We start from the raw sequence: 19,989 nt of genomic DNA, 5'->3' as shown, positions 1-19,989 counted from the left end.
TTGAGTAAAAAAAAATCTTACCATGTAGTCTGTAGAAAAGGTGTGTATTTATAGAAATTCGTTAAAACTCTAGCATGTCATACTAACATTATTTTAAATCATATTTTGTGCTGTCTATCATAGTGTGACAAAGTGGAATTAAGATGACTTGTGACTTTTGTCTGAGCATGAGTAAAGACAGTCTAGGTTATTGTTTCAAAGTCAACATTTCTACCGCACCATTAATCACTGCCAGTGTAGCTGAGGATTTGACCGTCCTGGCTTCAAGCACCAAGGTCAGCAGCACCTTACCAACAGGATCCTTTTCTCAGGCCTCCCTTCTCTCCCAGGGCCAGCCCGACCCCCGTCCCAGGGCCAGCCCAGACCCCTGCACTGAGAAGGAAGAAAGACAGCTTTTTTTTTAGTGACATTGAATGACTCTGGAAGTTTGCTTTGAGATCTACATTTCAGCTTTATTAGTTATAGAGTATGAGAGAAAGAGGCTTAGCTGTACAACAGCCACCAGTTAACATAGATTAGATTTGAGCAGGTCCCTGACAGTTTCCTGTGCAGGAGCCCAGTCAGCAAGCACTGTGGTGACGTGGAGAGATGAGTGATCTTTGAGGTGGGGCCCAGTGGGGTCTGCAGCTACCAGGGCACTGTCCTTGGAAGGGTGAAGGTGGTTCTCATGGGTCTCTGGGTTAATATCTTGGGAGTGATGGGGGACCCAGCTTGACAGCTTGACATGGTTACCTGCCAGGTGACCCTAGCACCCCCCTGTGCATCAGCCAAGCACTTTTTGCCAACCATTGGTGCTTGAATTTAGCCAAACATGTTGACATGTGAATAGTTTTTGAGAAAGATGGGTGCACATCCTTTGGTGCTGGGCCATCTTTGTGAGTTTAGCATGTAAGCCCTTCCTCCTGCCTCAGGGGGATCTTCCTGCCTGCTGCAGTTAGACACACCCTTCTGTCCATCAGTCCCTAATAAATGGTATTTTATACAGTCGTGGCTCTCTCTGCCTCTTTCTTTGGTCTCCCAGCACTCCTAGTTCTGCCTTTGCCAGTTGGTTCTTTTATTCCAGGCTTTCCTAAAACAAGGGGGTTGTGATAAAAGAGCATGTTTCACTGTGTGATCTCCGTGTCATGTGAGTGCCTGCCGTGGTGTGACACAGCCAGACTTCTGCCAGAGTCACTCCCTGCTGCTCAGACTCCCACCTTCGTTAATTTTTCTTTTTTGAAGAAGCACCCAGCTTCAGGTATTTTGTTTTAACAGAAAATAAACTGATAGCCCTGGATACACAGGCTTTCCTTGGAAGGGCAGAGCTCATGACTTAAAATTTATGACAGGGAAGAGTAATCCCTTAAAAAATACTGAAGGAATTGGTCCATGTGTGTTCAGCTTCTTTTTTCAAAATCAGAAATTAGATGTCAAGCAGTGACTCACACCTGTGATCCTAGCTATTCAGGAAGTTGAGATCTGAGTACCAAGGTTTGAAGCCAGCTAGGGCCAACACATTGTAGAGATGCTTTTTTCCAATTAACCAGCAAAAAGCCAGATGTGGAGTTGTGGTCCAAGTGGTAGAGTGCCAGCCTTATATGAAAAAGACAAGCAGGAACACATGTTATATATGGCTTTTACATTGCTGGTGCATAGGATTTGTTTGCTGTGGAAGGGGAAAATCTCTGTATGTAACGTTTTAAAACACTTCTAGGCCAATGAAGAACTGAACTTACAGTTCAGAGCAACTGAATTTGTAAACCATGCTTAAAAATATGGTTTTGTGGGCTGGGAAGGTGGCTTAGTGGTAGAGTGCTCGCCTAGCATGTATGAAGCCCTGGGTTCAATTCCTCAGTACCACATACACAGAAAAAGCCAGAAGTGGCACTGTGGCCTAAGTGGCAGAGTGCTAGCCTTGATTAAAAGAAGCTCAGGGACAGTGCCCAGGCCCTGAGTTCAATTTCCAGGACTGGCAAAAAATGAAAAATGAAAATGAAAAAAAAATTGGTTCTGGCAGGTGCCAGTGGCTCATGACTATAACCCTAGCTGCTCAGGTGGTTGAGATCTGAGGACCACACTTCCAAGTTAAATCCAATTAACCAAAAAGCTGGAAGTAGAACTTTAGCTCAAGTGGTAGAGTACCATCCTTGAGCAAACAAACAAACAAACAAAAAACTCAGGGATAGTGTATAGGCCCAGAGCCAACTCTCTCTCTCTCTCTCTCTCTCTCTCATATTCTGAAATAAATAATTTTACTCTTTCTTTTTGTTTTGCTGGTCGTGGGCCTTGAACTCTGGGTCTTGGGTGCTGTCCCTCAGCTCTTCAGCTGAAGGCAAGCGCTCTACCAATTGAGACACAGCACTACATCCGAAATAAGTAATTTTAATAGAGCTAGTCATAAAATACTTTTTCTCCCCTCTGAGATAAACAAAATGCTCATCATCAATGATAATAAGGAATCAAGGCTGGAACTGGTGGCTCATGTCTATAATCCTAGCTACTCAAGAGGTGAAGATCTGAGGATCATGGTTCAAAAGCAGTCCAGGTAGGAAAGTTCATGAAACTGTTTATCTCCATTTAACTACAAAAAGTCAGAAGTGGAGCTATGGCTCAAGTGGTGGAGTGGAGCACAGAAGCTCAGAGACATTGCCCAGGACCAGCACAAAGCCAGTGGCTCCTGCCTATAATCCTAGCTACTCACAAGGCTGAGATCTGAGGATTGAGGCTCAAAGCTAATATGGCAGCAAAGTCCTTGAGACGTTATCTCCAATTAACCAGCAAAATACTGGACTGGAAGTGTGGCTCAAATGGTAGAGCCCCAGTGGTAAGTGGAAAAGCCTTGCTAATTGGAGATGAAATCTTATTGAGTATCTTGCCCTGGCTGGTTCTGATCCTGATCAGGCTGGTGTCACTGAGTCTAGCCAAAGGTTGAGATATGGAGTCTTATAAACTTTGTGCCTCTCTATGCTGGCCTCAAGCAGAGAGCCCCAGATCTCTGCCTCCAAAGTAGCGAAGATTATGAAGAAAAGTATGAACCTCACAGTATGAACCTCAAAGGCTCACAGGCCCGGGGCCCGGGGCAAGGAGCTCAGGGGGGTGATGCAGCATGCGTGAGAAAGTGGGGAGCGCACAGCAAGACAGGAAGCCCAAAGTGGGAAGGTGGCTCTTTGTCTGTGTCCTGCTCAGTTTTGCTCTTTGATGGCGATGCTGTCACCAGGGCTAGCCTGGATTCCGTAAGCACTGCATGGATTCCTTCCCAAGGCAGTGCCCCAGGGACTTCACATTAGGCTCTACCCCTTAGAGGTTCTATTGCCCCTTACTTTGCTACAGTGACAACCCAGCTTCTAACCCAGGAAGCGTTGGGGGACAGACTAAATCCATAGCGTACGTAGTAGTATCCTTCTTGTTTCAACCTCATCACATCTTCCAGCATCCTTCCTGTGCCCTCCTTGCCTGCGTGGAAAGTTCTAAGAGCATTTGTCATATCTGTTGTTACTCATCATAGCACACACTAGGAGTTCCTGATCCTTTGTCTTCTGCCACATTGTAAACTTCATGAACAGCTGCTGAAATTTTATGTTGGAGGGATTCTTAGCCACTGCAGGGGCTGGCATAGTAGTTACTCAGCAAATACTTGAATGAAATGATTAAAATCAGGGTTGGGGTAGCTCAGTATTAGGGTGCTTGCCTGTAATCTCAGCATTCAGGAGGCAGAGGCAGGAGGATCCAAGTTTGAGACCTTCTTTGGCCGTAGAGAAGACTTGAGGCCAGAAGACTTGGGCTACATTGTGAGACCTACCACCATCACCAAAGCAGCCAGCAGAGGTCACATCGATGTGAAGAGTTCGTGGTTAAAACAGGTTCTAAGAGATGCGTAAGGGTAGTAAATGAAGAAATAACAGTAAGGGTGATTTAGACATTTGAGAGTACAGAGAGCCCAGTGGGAAAGTGATGAGTTATGTCTGCCTTGTGAAGCAGGACAGGGAAACTCTTGTTTGGCTTTTTTTGTTTTATTTTTTTTTTTTGTTTTTTTTTGGTGCTGGTCCTGTGGCTTGAACTCAGCTCTTTGCTCAAGGCTAGCACTCTACTACTTGAACCATAGCTATAGTTCTGGCGTTTCTTTTGCTTTTCTTTCTTTTTTTTGTTTTTGATAGTTAATTGGAGGTAAGAGTCCCTCACTTCCTGATTGGGCTGGCTTTGAACTGTGGTCCTCAGCTCTCTTGAGTAGCTAGCCACTGGCAGGAGCCACTGGCACTTGGCTTCTGCTTGGCTCTTTTATGGCTTGGCGAATATTAATCTAAAACTAAGGTAAATGGTGCTTTCAGCTGCTGTGGAGTCTCAGCCACTGGTGAATTTGGTAAAGGCTGCTGGCTAGGTTCTGGAGGCTAGAGCCTCCTGCACTAAAGCGTGCCCCCCTCGCGCCAGGACGGGGCGCTGCGGGACTGAGGTATTTCCTGAGGCCTTTTGTGACGTGTGAGGCAGTGTGAATAATTAGCCTTTGGTTTGTATTCTACTCATTTTTAGAACATTATGAAAGAATATGGGAATCATTGCAGAACTAAGTGGGAATGTCAGTTGGATGGTTTCATACTTTTTATGGAATCATACAGTGCATAATATTCACAGGTTCCATTTATTCCACATATTCCAGTATATTCAGGTTTCATTTCCCAGTTTGGATCTTCTGCTTTGTATATTTGACTCCTGCTTCCTGGTAGTTAGGCTAATAAGATGGCTAAGAGTACTAGGAGCCAGATTTGATAGCCACACAGCTCTTAACGTAGTTGGTTGACTTAAGGAGCAGTCTCCTTGTGTACTTATAGAACTTTATATTCAAATGCAGTGATCTATTTATAGATAAGAGATAAAGTGTTTTAATCTTACTCAGGGGATCCCTCATGAGCCAAAATGAAATCCAAGCAGAACAATAAACAGAATACCAGTGCATAATTGCTGTGCTAGCTGAAGCTTTAATCTCCTCCTAAAATATTCATCTGTGCTTTCTATCACATTAATTTTTAGATCAGTGGAAACAGTTTTTCAGTGGAAATGATTTTTTGTTAGCCTGCTAAATTATGGTTGAAATAAGAAAGGTGAGGCATAAATGAAACTTTGTTTTTAAATACATTTTATATTTGGTCAGATCAGTTTTTTTGTTTTGTTTTTTAAATTTTTAATGCCACTACTGGGGCTTGAATGAGATGACCAACTGAAGAGGAGGAATGGTTTATTTTGGCCTGCAGTTTTGGAGGTTTCTGTTTATGGCCTCATTTCTTTTGGGGCTGGTTATGAGGTGGGGCTATTTACCTCATGGTGCTAGTGAAGTAGAAGAAAAAGGAAGAGGAGGGCCATCTTCAAGGGCATGTCCCCAGTGAGGTCGCCTCTGCCAGCCCGGCTCTGCCGCTGGAAGGTTCCCTGGGTTCCCAGTTCCCAGGCTGGACAGGACGCCTTTAACACATAGGCCTTTTGGGGCTATTTCAGATCCAAAGCACAGTCTTTCACTTTTTTGATAAAATTTATTTAATTTTCTTTGTAGCTATTGTTAATAATATTACTTCCTTGATTTCCTTCTGGTCAAGTTCCTTGATTTTCTCATGTTCTTAGGTGCCTTGCAAGTTTACTCAACAGTGCTTCTTCTATTTTATTAAGACTTTAGATTTTTTCCTTATCTTGTTGGCTGTAGGTTTGGGGATTCTTATCATGAAGAGATTTTCGTTTCATTAAATGCTTTTTTTTCTGCATCTTGAGTTGATAATATTATTTTATTTTTGCCCTTTTATTGTTGTGATATGACATTTATTAATTTATATGCACTAACCGTTTGATTATGTATTACCTTTTTGATGTGTTGTTGGACTGGTTCTTTACTATTATGTTGAGATACTGCCTACTTGTGTTTATCAGAGATCCTGGCTTGTTTTCTTGTTCTTTGTCTGCTTTTGTGTCAGGGTAATGGCTGGACTTGTCTAATTATTTTGGAATTGTTTGGAAGAGTTTGAGAAGAATCAGTGTTAGTTCCTGAAAAGTTGTTCAATTCTGTAGTGAAACTGTCCAGTCCTGATCTTGCCTTTATTAGGAGATTTATTTTTACTGATTCAGTCTTATTACTCATTTTGGTCTGTTCAGAGTTTAATTCTGGTAGATTATATGTCCAAAATTTATTAGTTTCCTCTAGATTTTCCACTTTGTTGGCATATAGTTGCACAGAAAAGTGCCTAACGAGCGTTTGTAGTTGTGTGGTATCAGCCTTGCTCCTTCCTAGGGAGGTTTGGGGATGAGCAAGGCTGCCCATCAAGCTCCATGTGGCTTCCGTGGGATTCCTCAGGACAGTGTGCCGGGCCACTTCCTTAGGGCTGAGTTTGGGTAGATGAGGGTGCTGGGCTGCTTTCTGGGTCACCAGGGGATAGATGTAGAGCCTGGGTTTTCCAGGCTCCATTGCAGGCCTACTTATTCAGTATGGGCTGTCCAGGTCTGCCCTGGGGACATGGGCAGGTGGACTCTGATGGGCAGGGTCTGAAGGTGTCTGTGTGCTGCTGGAGCGTGAGCGTGGGTGCCTGTGCTGTGGGCTGGGCTCCTTCTCCTGGGCATGGCAGTGGTGTGGGCAATCTCTGAACTGGGCCCAGGGCCCACGACACGAGGCCTGCAGGCTTCTCCAGCAGCAGGTGATTCAGTGAGAATCCTGTGGGCCTCCCGCCTGCCCTCCCTCTCCCTGCAGAGTGAAGTCCCTCGTGGTTAAGAATTGATCTCAGGACATGGAGTGGTAGGTACTGTGTGCTTAGTTCCTTTCTTTGTGAGGCCATTTTGTATCTGTGTGCTTTGTAGCATTTCTCCCCCATGTTGTCTGCGCCCGGTTGCTCTGCTGCATGCACCCCAGTGAAGCGCCTTTCTGTTGAGAGAAGCTTGCAGGCACCTCAGGTAGCCATCTTGCTGAAATCAACCTCTGCCCTAAGTTTCTATGATGGATTAGCATTTTTTTTTTTTTTGGGTCCGACCGTGGAGCCTGAACTCAGCCTGGGCGCTGTCCCTCAGTTCTTCAGCTCAAGGCTAGCGCTCTACCACTTGAGCCACAGCGCCACTTCAGCTTTTTTCTTTTTGCTTATGTGGTGCTGAGGAATCGAACCCAGGGCCTCATGCATGCAAGGCAAGCAGTCTACCACTGAGCCACCTTCCCAGCCCCTGGATTAGCATTATTAAAGCGATGGGTTTAGCCCTTAAGATAGATCTTACCATACAAGTCTCATCTCATGACATTCCACATTATTTGTTTCTTTATTCCAGTACCAGGGATAGCATGTCTTAAGTCTCCAGAAAATACGCTTTTTTTCTGGTGTAGTGGTGCGTGTCTGTAATTCCATCTACATGAAAGGTAGAGATCAGGAAGATCATACTTAGAAGCCAGCCCAGGCAAACAATTAGCAAGACCCCATTTCAGCCAACAAGCCAGGTGTGGTGGTGAACGTTTGTCATCGCAGTTACTATGCAGGAGGCATTGGTAGAATTGTAGTCTGAGATTGGTCCTGGGCAAAAGCATGAATCCCTATCTGAAAAATAACCACAGCAAAACGAGTGGGAGGTGTGTCTCAAGTGATAGAGCACATACCTCGCAGGTGCTCTCGAAGGTGAGTTCAAACCTTAGTACTCCAGAAAAAAGAATTCCGAGTAATTGAGAGTATTGTAATGTTTATCTGATAAAGATGGATGGGATTTCAAATGTAGAATAAACATGTTTTAATTAGCGTTTCTTGAAATGAACTCAGAATTTTAGCCCTCAGACACTTGGAAATAAGAATTACCAGAGAGTTTCCAGAGCTTGCAGTACGGGTGTTTTTGCATTGTATTACCTCAGCAGTGAAGTTTGAGCGGGGCATGGGATCTCCCCTGGTGTTGTATCTTCTTCAGACCAGCCTAGCTGCTCTTGGCTTTACGCTGATGGATGATGGCCTATTGATGACTTGAGTAGCATTCATTAAAAGTATCACAGAAATTTTTACATTTGTACCAGCTAATTAGGAGTTTATAAGCACTCTGACATGCTGTTTTCAAGTTTCTTTGTGCTGTTGAAGGCAAAGAGAAAGGGATTTGCTTAGCTAATTAAGCCTACAAACAAGCTGGAATGCATTTGTAAAGTAAGCACAAAGTAAGAACATGCCAATTAAAATTATTTTTAATTAATCAAAGTTCTAATGGGTTCCTAAGGCCCTATTCCCTGGCATTTATCGAAGCTGTTAGAAAATAGGGACATAATGCTATTTTTCAGATTCTTTTGTTCATGATATACTTTATATATATATGTATAATATTGCCATCTTATATAAACACACATAACCAAAACAAAAGTTGTTGAAAACAATATTTAACCTGATTTCTTGTGATTCAAGAGCCAAACAATAGAATTTTTGTTCTCATATATTCCACTTGCTAAAAGTACTCCTTGGGACCCATGACAATACCTTTTACAGGCTGAATCCATTGTCTTCAGCTCTAGAGCCTTCCTGCCACATAGCCCAGCACCAGGAACAAATGTGCGAGAAAGGTTGATGAATTCAGGGCCTATTTGCCAGCAATAACGATAACTATAGAAATTGGGTTTGCTTTTTGACTTTTGGCTGTCACTTACTCTCTGGCATGTTACTATTTGTGGCTGCTTTTCTTACTGGGACCTGAACAGTCTTAGAGGAGGGTAGCCATCCCAATAGGTGGTGCTGAATGCTCTCAGGGAGGCATTTCATGGGCAGAGCGCCAGAGGCCGGGATGGGAGACTGCTGGTGCTGCCGTGGGCAGATAGGGCTGGGGGGAAAATGCTTTTTTGTGGAGAGAAGTGGGGAATACCTGCAAGACATTCAGGTAGACTTAGCAGGAGATGGCAGGAGTAGTGGAATGAGGGACCTGTGGGCCTCAGCTTTGGTTACTCATGTAGGGAAACTACACAGCCACCACTACCATGATATACCTGTGCTTTGGTCCTTACCAGGGAGAATCTGATTTAAGTACTCTAGAGTCTTTGAAAGGCTGTAAGATGATGGGTTAGGAGAGGGGCTTCCCTGGAGAAGAGCCGAGTAGCTGAAGCCTGGCAAGATACCATTTGGGAAGAGGTAGAGGGGGACGAATTTGGGCTCAGATAGAATCCTTGGGGAACCAGCTTTGTGGCCACACAATGTTAGGCCAGCAAAGGAAAAACTTATAAACATAACTCCTGACTCTTAATTTCACCCTGTTTTAATTTAGATTATTAGTGTATGTTTTGCACAGTTTTTTCCCTCTCTTGACAGTACATTGTGTATCGAGATATTTCCAAGTGATGGAGAAAGCCTTGACATTCACTTTTTTTTTTTTTGTCTGGTCGTGGGGCCTGAACTCTGGGCCTGGGCGCTGTCCCTCAGCTCTTCAGCTCAAGGCTAGCGCTCTTCCACTTGAGCCACAGTGCCACTTCTGGCTTTTTTTCCCCCTGCTTATGTGGTGCTGAGGAATAGAACCCAGGGCCTTCTGCATGCAAGACAAGCACTCTACCACTGAGCTACCTTCCCAGCCTGACCTTCACTTCTTAGCAGCAGCAAATACCTGTATCTGCTGAAATGTTTATTTAAAAGAATAGACAAAAGTAACATTTTTCAAGAATCTCATTTTCTTTTCTGAATTCAAAGTCACCTGTCATTTTTGCCATAAATTCTTTGAAGCATGAAATAGCCTGCCAGTTGTCTATTGCTCTCAAAGTTAATGAATGGTTATCATTTATCATGGGTAATAACCTGGTTGCGAATTGTAAGGAAGGCTTTCTGTCACTTCCTAGCATTTGGCCTCAGGGCAGTATCTGCCTTTTCTATGGCATTTGGAGGCTCAGTGTCCCTAAAGCTTTTAATAGAACACATTTCATACTTGGAAACCTTTTAACACTTAGTAATAGCTCAGTGAAATATTTGCTTGACCGTATCTTGCTTTGTGCTATAGATTATATTATGCAAAGTAAAATTTCCTGATGAAGGATTGTAAAGGAAGTTTCTTAATGCACGTTTAAATCTTGCTGAGGGGTATCCAATTCTTGGAATTCATATTCTATTCAGTTCTCACAAGTGAAGGGTAATAGCTTACCAGCTTCCACCCCTTGGTTAGGAGGTTAATGATTGGAAAACCAGGATGTTTTAAGAAAACTTACTTTTCACGGCATACTATCCCCCCCGTAAACAGAGAGCTCTTATGAGCTCTTTCAGATCGAGAACCTGGACTTGTCTTTATCTGTGTTGGAAGCAAGCAAACAAAAAGCATGCAACAATAAGTCTGTGACTTATTAAGACTTTTATTTCAGGCATTGAGCACAGAGTCAACTCGATAAGAGTTTGTTGAATCGTTGTGACATCAAGCTTACTTTTTCAGCTGTAAATGTTGTCTTGTGGAGTGGGTTGTTGTAGGAACAGACCATTGATTTAACCCTGTAAATCATTTTTATCCTAGCAATTATAAATAGCGTTGACTGAAGCTGAATGCGTTCAGATTAGTCCAGTTCTTTCATTGTTTAGGAGTTGTACTTTTAGCTGTAGTCTTAATTTTAATACATTCAATAGGATTCCAGTACAGTGGTTTGTAGCTGGTAGTGGATAGTTAAGTAATATTCATTAATTAATATACTTCAATGGAGTGGAATACACATGGAAATTTTAAGCTTTACAATGTTGTCAATTTTCTCTCGATGATTGCCACTTCTTTAGATGATTTAAAAACCTCAAAAATTCCATCGTGATTGATTTGTTTTCTTTGATTGTTGTGCAGTACCCTTAGGGCACTGGAGAGAGAATGCTCCTGTGACAGCCCACCTTACTTGTTCTTAGACTGCTTGACTTTCCTCGTGGTCATCTCCCTAAGCATGCATCTCTCGATGGAACCATAACTTGCATTGCATTAGGACTGGTGCACAGTTCATTTGTTCACCTGGTAGGTGCCCCACAAATACCTGGTCGTTGGTTCCTTGATTGGCAGATTGGGCTGGCTGTGACAATATAACCCCTTCTGTCCCTCTCTCCCCTGTCCTTGGCCCACAAGTTGTATAGTTCATTTTCAACATAGTGTCTAGTGAATACCACTGCTGGATTTGTTCACCCTTTGTCCCTCCATTTCTGTGCTGCTTCTTACCCTCCCAAAGATAGATTGATGAACAAACAAGACAAAAAGAAAAGAAAATAGAAACAGAAACAACCCCCCCTCCCTTGTTTCCATTTCCTGGAGTTCATTTCGGTAAATATTATTTTATATGATTAGATGCACATAGGCATGGTGCCTTTGTGTTCCTCTCCTAGGAGTATCCTTCTTTGGTCACACTGTGTGTGAATGCCTGCAGGGATGGGTAATTTATCAGGTCCTAGTATATTTTAGATCCAGCATCTTCTTTAGTTATTTTTTCAGATACAGTCTTGTGGTTTGTCCTGGATTGGTCTAGACCTTAAACTTCCTATTTATGCCTTGGTAGTATCTAGAATGAGAGGTATGATCTGCCATGCCCAGGTATTTATTGAGATGAGGTGTCATTAACGTTTTACCTAGGCTCCTGATCTTCCTGAGCAGCTGTGGTTACAGATATGGGCCACTGTGCCTGACTCATTTTATTACTTACATGTAGAAATACTACTTGGTTTTGTACATGATTTTATAAACAGCTACTGTACTAAATTTTTAAAAAAACCTTCAAGCGTTTTACAAAGGGGTTTCATTTCAATAGATTAGTTCATAAACACTGCACTAGTTCTTCTAACAATGTTTCAACTTTGTTCTCCTTTAAGTTTTGTAGACACAGTCATGTCACCTGCACCTGTAACTTCTCTTGCTTTGTTTATGATGGAGAGCTCCCTATTGTGCAGACAAGCATCTTGGATTTTAAGCCCATCCCTACCAAGCTGTTCGCAGTGTGACTTTGGTCAGGTTTCTTCTATCCTCTGTGCCTGTCTGTAATGCTCATAGCACTGTTAGGAAGACTGTGTGAACCGGATGACTTGGTACTGTAAAGTGATCATGACTGTGTGAGACACATGGTTCACAGATGTGTGCTTGATGACCTTATCTATCACATGGTATGCTTGATGACCTTATCTACCACTAGGTGTGCTTGATGACCTTATCTGTCCGGTGGTGTGCTTGATGAAGCCTTGTCTTTCTGAGCAGCAGCCAGCACTTCAGGGTCTGCAGAGAGCAACGAGACACTTCCCTTACTTCTGGACATGGCACAAGCTGCTTGTGTATCCTTGTTCCAGTGTTTCGATAATGTATCTACTGAACCCTGAGGAAGTATGGACTCATATCAAATTTTGTATTTTTCTTTTTTTTTTGGTTGGTCATGGGGCTTGAACTCTGGGTCTGGGCGCTGTCCCTCAGCTCTTCAGCTCAAGGATAGTGCTCTACCATTTGAGCCACAGCACCACTTCCGGTTTTCTGAGTGGTTTATTGGACTTTCGTGCCGGGCTGGCTTTGAACCAATATCCTTAGATCTCAGCCTCCTGAGTAGCTAGGCTTACAGGCATGAGCCACCGGCACCCAGCTCATATTTTGTATTTTTCAATGACATTAACCAAATAGTTGTTTATTCTGTTTAGCTTAGGGTTAAAAATGTGAGTGTTTAAAAAAAATTTGTCATGCTTTTTAGCCCGTGCTGAGATTGTCATGTGACTTGCGTAGTTGCTGTGCAGGTTGCCTGTTGTTCTGCACGGGAGCAGACTGCTCAGTGCCCAGCCCTTCCTTCCGTGTATCGCTGGGCTGACCTGTGCGTAGCGTAGCCTTCATTGAGTCCCTTTCTGCACTCTCCTCGGTGCATGCTTTCTGAATTATATGCGTTGAGGTTTTCTGGTAGTGGCTTCTTCTTCTCTTTTGGTGGTGCTGGGTATTGAACGTGGCGTCTTGTGCACCTTAACCAAGCACTTTCACTGAGCCACTGTCAGAACCCTGTAATAGTTTTAAGGTATCAGGTTTTGCCATCAGCACGAGGTTGTATTTGTTGGTTTTTCTTTCTCTCTCTACACTGTAGAAAGATTTAAATTGCCCACAGTCTCTTGGAGAGTAGAGGCTACATTGGGATGGATCCGGGAGGTTTGGCTCAGCAGCCTTGTTTATACATACAGGGATGTGGTCTCTCTTCAGGCCTCCTAGCCTAGGTACTTGGCAGGAAGGATTCAGACTGCTCTAGTGGTGAGGAAATAACACTTATTGAGCACTTACCTAGGTGTAAAATTGATTTTTGTTTTTCTTTTCTTCTGGTACTGGTCTGGGCCTGGGCACTGTCCCTTAGTCTTTTTGTTTAGGATTGGCATTCTGCACAGTTCCACTTCCATCATTTTGGCAGTTAATTGGAGATAAGAGTCTCACAGACTTCACTTCCTGGGTTGCCTTCCAATCTCAATCCTCTGATCTTAGTAGCCAGGATTAAAGGTGTGGGATGCTGGCACCAGTACAGTTTTTTTTTTTTTTTTTTTGGAGACAGTCTTTGTAACCTGAGCTGGCCTGGAATTCAAAATCCTACTGTCTTTGCCTCCTGAATGCTGAAATTACAGGTGTGTACCACTGTTGCTGGCTCTTATTACTATTATTATTGTTTTGGTAGTTAGTTGGAGATGAGAGCCTCCTGAGTTACTAGGATTACAGGTATGGGCCACCAGATGTATTATAATTGCTGATGTACCTATAAATGCACGCTTTGCTTATTTGATGCCTAAAGAGTGAAAGCTTTCATTGATCTTAAAAAAATCATTTACTTCTTTATTATTATTTGCTGGTCATAAGGCTTGAACTCATGGCCTGGGTGCTATCTCTGAGCTCTTTTTCTCAAGGCTAATGCTCTACCACTTGATCCACAGTACCACTTCTGATTTTCTGGTGGTTAATTGGAGATAAGAGTCTCATTGATTTTCCTGAACCATGATCCTCAGATTTCAGCCTCCTCACTAGCTAGGATTACAGGCGTGAACCACCAGTGTCCAGCCATTTAATTCTTTTTTTTGGGGGGGGTCCAGTTGTGGGGCCTGAACTCTGGGCCTGGGCGCTGTCCCTCAGCTCTTCAGCTCAAGGCTAGCACTCTACCACTTGAGCCACAGCGCCACTTCTGGCTTTTTTCTTTTTGCTTATGTGGTGCTGAGAAATCGAATCCAGGGCCTCAGAGGCATGCAAGGCAAGCGCTTTACCACTGAGCCATCTTCCCAGCCCCCAAAATAACTGTAACTCCTCTGTTTTGTTTTGTTTTTTTTTTGGGGTCTGTTCGTGGGGCCTGAACTCTGGGCCTGGGCACTGTCCCTCAGCTCTTCAGCTCAAGGCTAGCGCTCTACCACTTGAGCTACAACGCCACTTCTGGCTTTTTTTGTTTTGCTTATGTGGTGCTGAGGAATCGAACCCAGGGCCTCAGGCATGCAAGACAAGCGCTCTACCACTGAGCCACCTTCCCAGCCCCATTTAATTCTTTAAAGAGTAAAGAGTAGTTTTAGGTACATAGTAAAATTGGGAGCAAGCTATAGAGTTCCCCCATGCCCATTGCTTTCACACAGGCACAGCCTCTGCCATTGTACACAACCTACACCTAAGTGTGCATTTGTTATAGTTTATGAACCCACAGACACGTGTGGCTTTTGTGCCATGTTGCCCCAAAGTCAGTGGTTTGCATTGAGGTTTGTTCTTACTGCTATCCAGACTGTGGGTTTGGACATCCGCCAGCACTGTAGTATCCCGGAGTAGTGTCAATGCCCTAGAGGTCTCCTGCATGCTACCTGCTCATCCCTTTATTCCCCTTGGTCCTGGTAACCACGGACCTCTTTTCTGGTTCTGTAGTTTTGTCCTTTTCTGAGTGTCATGTAGAACTATATTGTCTATCGCCTTTCCAGATTCACTTTGTTCACATAGTATGCACCAAAGGTTGCTCCCTGTATTTTCATGGCTTAGTAGCTAATTAATTTTTACTGGATAAAATTCTGTTGTTTTTAGATGGCTCTTGAGTCTTGTCAGCAAGCTAATAAATACTTGCCGAAAGCTCTCAAAGGGTTTTGCCTTTCTTGGCTTTGGGTGTACAAAATGGATTAAAACACACAAGAACTGATATCCTCTGTTTGGAAGTTTCTAGAACCTAAGAGTTAACATTGGATGTTGGTGGTTGAAATAATTTGCTTCTGGCTGGCTTCTAAACATGGCAATAGTAGTAGTAATATCCACTTCCCACCACTGGGTGGCGGTAATGTCATGTATACAAGGCTACAAGGTAATTAAGTCACTAATTGATTATAAACAGTTATCTTTATGAGTTAAATTTAAATGTTTATATTAATTCACTAGAATACAATCATTAATTAAAACAGGAACTTAAACTCATCTTTCAGAATAAATTCCAATACATGTAATTTGTCAAACGATGAACACTTACGGAGATTAAGCTTCAAGCTTAATCTTGTCCTGGAGTAGAGAACCCAGAGTTGAATGTGAGTTTCTTCATCCTCATGATGTCACAGTTTAATGAGGAAGACACACATGAGAGAAATGTTTCACACACAGGAAGTTGCCTGTGTAGAGCACGGTTACACGAAGAGTTGTAGACATACACATCTGTATATCCCACATCCCTGGAAGTTATAGGTCCTCATTGCCTTATACAGGCTGAGGAAGCCATGAGTCAGGAGTGGAGATGACCAGCCCAGTGTTCACTGAGATGTTTGGTTCCCTTTCCAAATCAGTCATCAGTTCCTGGATGTGCTTTGGTTCTGATTTGTGGTGCTTCACTGTCATGTGTTGTCAAAGACAGGGCCCATGGGAGAGTCTCTATTTTCTAAGAGGAGAGATTTGGCTTCCATTTCTAGTGACATAACTGAGCAAAGACAAAATACAAAAGGTCATTCTCCAGCCTGCTGAAGCGCAGGATTAGATGTTCTGAGCTGACAATATAAACTCATATATTGTCAGCTCAGAACATCTAGCTTTGGACACTGGGTTCTGTTCCATTTGTCTGTCTGTCTTCTAGTATGCCGAGATCACATTGTCTTGTTTCCTCCAGCTTTATGGAATGCTGTCATCACCTGGTGTCAGTCCTCCACCTTTATTCCTTGTGAGTGGTTAGTTATAGCTACTCTGTGTTTTAGATTCTTTTCTATATAAATTTTATCTTAATTTTTTATGAGCATATGTTATACAAAGAAGTTTCACTGAGCTATTTCCATACTCAAAATGAATTTTAGAATTACCTTGGTAGTAGAAAAGCTTGTTCTTGGTTTTTTTTTTCTAGTCCTGGGGCTTGAATTCTGGACTTAGGCACTGCCCCCGAGCTCCTTTTGCTCAAGGTTATCACTCTACCACTTGAGCCACAGCCCTGCTTTCAACTTTTCCTGTAATTGGAGATAATCACTAACTTCCATTTCTGGGCTGTATTTGAACCGTAATCCTCAGAGCTCAGCCTCCTGGGAAGCCAGGCTCACCAGTGTGAGCCACCATACCCAGCTGCCTGCTTCGTGTTTACTGTGATGATTTTGAATCTATTGACCAATTTAGTTTCTAATAATCTGGAGCCTTCCCATCCCTACAAAGGTACATCCCTATCAAGTGTTAAAATTAAGGAAAAATACATTGGTATGTATGGTAATTAAAAAGAGTAGTGGAATGGGGGGATGGGAAAGGAAAAAGAACAAGCAGAGTTCTACGTTCTAGTTGAATGCTTGTGTTTTTAATTTTTATATTATTATAATTGCAGAGCTAAGGATGGAACCTGGTTTTGAGCATCCTGAGCAAGTGCTCTGTACAGAGCTATATCCCCAGTGCATGGTAGAGGAATCATAGGAAAGAGGTCATTTTACAGTCCTCAGTGTGGTGACAGATTGAGTGAAGGATCACGGTTGGATGCAGGCTGCTGGCGACAGGTTGCTGGGAGGCAGGCCTTGTGGTGATGCCGTACCTGCCGCACCTGCCCGGTCCTGTGTAATGGGGGGAGGTGATGGCCACCACTTACGAGGTGATCTGAACCTTGAGCCTCTCTGATGGGCATCCATCAACTGGAAGGATATTTGGAAAATGTCTTTCAGAACTTAAGGGATGTTTCAGGAAATACGGGACAGAGAAACAAGGTAAATGGTTTCAATAGGAAAAGTCACATAAATTATCCACACAAGACCACTTTATAAGAGAATTTCCTGTGCTTCTCGAAACAAGTCATTGTCATAAACAAGATGTGTGTGACTATCGTCTAGACAACAGAATATTCAGGTAATTACCATGTGACATGTGCACTTGGATTGGACCCAGGTTGAAGAGGAAAGTCATGATGAATTATTTTTCACCAGTTGGAGAAACATGAACATATAAATTCATACCAGACAGTAACTATGCAATGTGTCAAGTAAGAGAATACATTGTTCTTAAGATTGAGGTGCTACAGTTTTGAGAGATGAGTTAAAATTTCTGCTACTTTTAACTATGGATATGCCAAAGAACGAACACACACACACACACACACACACACACACACACACACACACACACACACACACACACACACACACACGTTTAGAGAGAAGTGAAGCAAAGCTATTTGAACTGGGGGAGGGTAGTTTGTAGGTACTGTGTTATTTTCTTCCTTCATTTTTCTATTAGATAAAATGGGAGTAAAATAATACTCTTACAAAGCTCAAAAGTAGCAATAGAGCTTCATTGTCCATGTGATGATTATCTGGCAATTAATCCCCAGAGAGGAGAGGAGGTGTCCTCAGGCTGTGAAAGGGGCGGGGGGCACAGAGCTAAGTGTGGAGTTGGCCTGTCCCTGTGATTTATGACACTTGTGTGTTCTGCCAGCTCTTCTTGCTGCTGGGACTTCTGTGGACTAGGAGGCTGCAAATAAATACTGGAAAGACAGTGGTTCCTTGCATTTAGATCATCAGTCTTAAAAGTCAGAGCCGCTGCGGTGTGTGGCCTGTGAGCCTGACTGCCTTCTTCCTCTCCTGCTGTTTGGGAAACTTTTGCAACTTAGTTATATTTTCAGATATTTTTCATATTTTCCTCTTCATTAGGTTGAAAATTTCCTCCAAATTTTATAATCCAAAATTAAGTTTTTTGCCTTGAAATATAAAGGAAGTGATTTCATGTTTTTCCTTTTCTTCTTATACTTCATTTTGTGGAAAACCTTAGTAGGGAGGTAATGTGGTCAGTCAGGCCTGTGATCCCAACACTTGGGAGACCCAGGCTTGAGGATTTTGAGTTGAGGTTACCCTCCAATATAGTGAAACCTAGGCTTTAAAGAAAATAAAGGGGGATAAAAAAGTGGGCACCTGTGCCTCACGCGTAATCCTAGCAACATGGGAGGCTGAGATCTGAGGATCATGGCTCATAGCCAGTCCGGGCAGGAAAGTCCATGAGACTCTTATCTCCAATTAAGCTCCAGAATACTGGACATAGAGCTGTGGTTCAAGTGGTAGAGCACTAGCCTTGAGCTGAAGAGCTCAGAGACACAGCCAAGGCCCAGAGTTTAAGCTTTATTCCTGTCCCCCCAAAAAAGGTTGGTAAAAGAGCCAACATAGTATAATGACACATTTTAATTCACTTATTTAATTACCTGCACTATTTCTTAGAAAAAGGCAAAATATCCCAGCTTGCCTTACAATTAAATCTTATTTCTAAAGGAAATCTCCATTGCTAGGACTTGGTCTTGTTTTTTCAAAGCAATGTAGCTTGAAACATGCAGTTTGCTCTAAGTATGGTACAGTGAGATGGGCTAAGAAGCCATTTCTAGTCTCCAGTGCTGCCACACTTAAGGGACTTCCTTTCCAGGAGCTTGTGTCACCATCATGTGAACTGACAGAAGTCCAAGAGTTCATCCCCAAGTGGCAGTAATCTAAGTCATGAGTATGTTGTTTTCTTTTTGTCAGTACTTGGGTTTGAACAGGGCCCACACTTCCTAGGCTTGCACTCTACCATGCTAGCCATGCCACACACAGCCCCCCATAAATCCTAATTGAATTCTTTTGTTGTTATTGTTGTTGTTGTTGGTCATGGGGCTTGAACTCTGCCTGGACACTGTCCTTGAGCTCTTTTGTTCAAGGCTAGCATTCTACCTCTTTGGGTCACAGTACCACTTCTGTTTTTTTGGTGGTTAACTGGAGGTAAGAGTCTCACTCAGTTTCCTGCCTGGGCTGGCTTTGATCCCCAAATCCCAGCCTCCTGAGTAGCTAGGATTACAGGTCTGAGCCACCTGCTCTTGGCTCTAATTGAATTTTTTTTTTTGGGTCCAGTTGTGGGGCCTGAAATCTGGGCTTGGGCGCTGTCCCTCAGCTCTTCAGCTCAAGGCTAGCGCTCTACCACTTGAGCCACAGTGCCACTTCTGGCTTTTTTTTTTCCTGCTTATGTGGTGCTGGGAATCGAACCCAGGGCCTCATGCACGCAAGGCAAGCGCTCTACCACTGAGCCACCTTCCCAGCCCCTCTAATTGAATTTTTACAGTTGAAACCTCTCATAGTGAGAGAGCTGTGCGGGCTCCAAGAGCTAGCTTGAATGATTTTAGATAAACGGGCCGTACACATCACCTATGTAAAGGTTTCTTTTACTAAATACAGTGCATCTCCTCTCCCAAATCACTGCATTTATCACTGACACAGTCTTCCTCAGAAATGCTTATGTTATATGTATCTTCTCAGTCGTCTTGTCTGTTTCTTGCTAGGTACCTGTAATTATCTCTGAAGTTGACTTTAGGACAGCTGAGGCAGCGCCTCTGGATGTGTTCTTGCGACGCCTTGGGTAGGGTGTGCTGGCTGTTTGGTACCTGTTGTGACACATTCTGTTTCGATTTTGCTGTGGTTTTGAGTTCTGCTTCATACGACTGTGGAGACACATCAGTATCCTGGTTACTGTTTCAGTGTGAGGTCTACTTTTAGAGCCATTGGTACAGGTGCATTTTGGGTCTGCTGACTTAGTTCTTACTTAAAAAATCCTGTTGCAGTGAACTTTTAAGTCTGAAATAGAATTAACTGCTCATGATTGTTCAGACTGTTCATGAACTTGACCTGTGGTCACTACATTGGTTATTCATTC

The 19,989-nt window shown here is 43.1% G+C and overlaps 1 protein-coding gene and 1 non-coding gene across 2 annotated transcripts in view; one reads left to right on the top strand and one right to left on the bottom strand.

Moving 5' to 3' along the window:
- Smyd3 (SET and MYND domain containing 3) overlaps positions 1-19,989 on the top strand; it is a 407,738-nt gene that overhangs the window by 20,128 nt on the left and 367,621 nt on the right. The gene's annotated exons all lie outside the window — the stretch shown is intronic.
- On the bottom strand, positions 19,308-19,371 carry Trnaa-ugc. The gene has a single exon. It is a non-coding gene; the product is annotated as a tRNA-Ala (tRNA).

The sequence above is a fragment of the Dipodomys spectabilis genome, unplaced genomic scaffold (assembly GCF_019054845.1).
Source record: "Dipodomys spectabilis isolate Male_0828 unplaced genomic scaffold, ASM1905484v1 ptg000288l, whole genome shotgun sequence".
Lineage (NCBI taxonomy): Eukaryota > Metazoa > Chordata > Mammalia > Rodentia > Heteromyidae > Dipodomys > Dipodomys spectabilis.
This window is presented reverse-complemented; position numbering and strand designations above follow the sequence as displayed.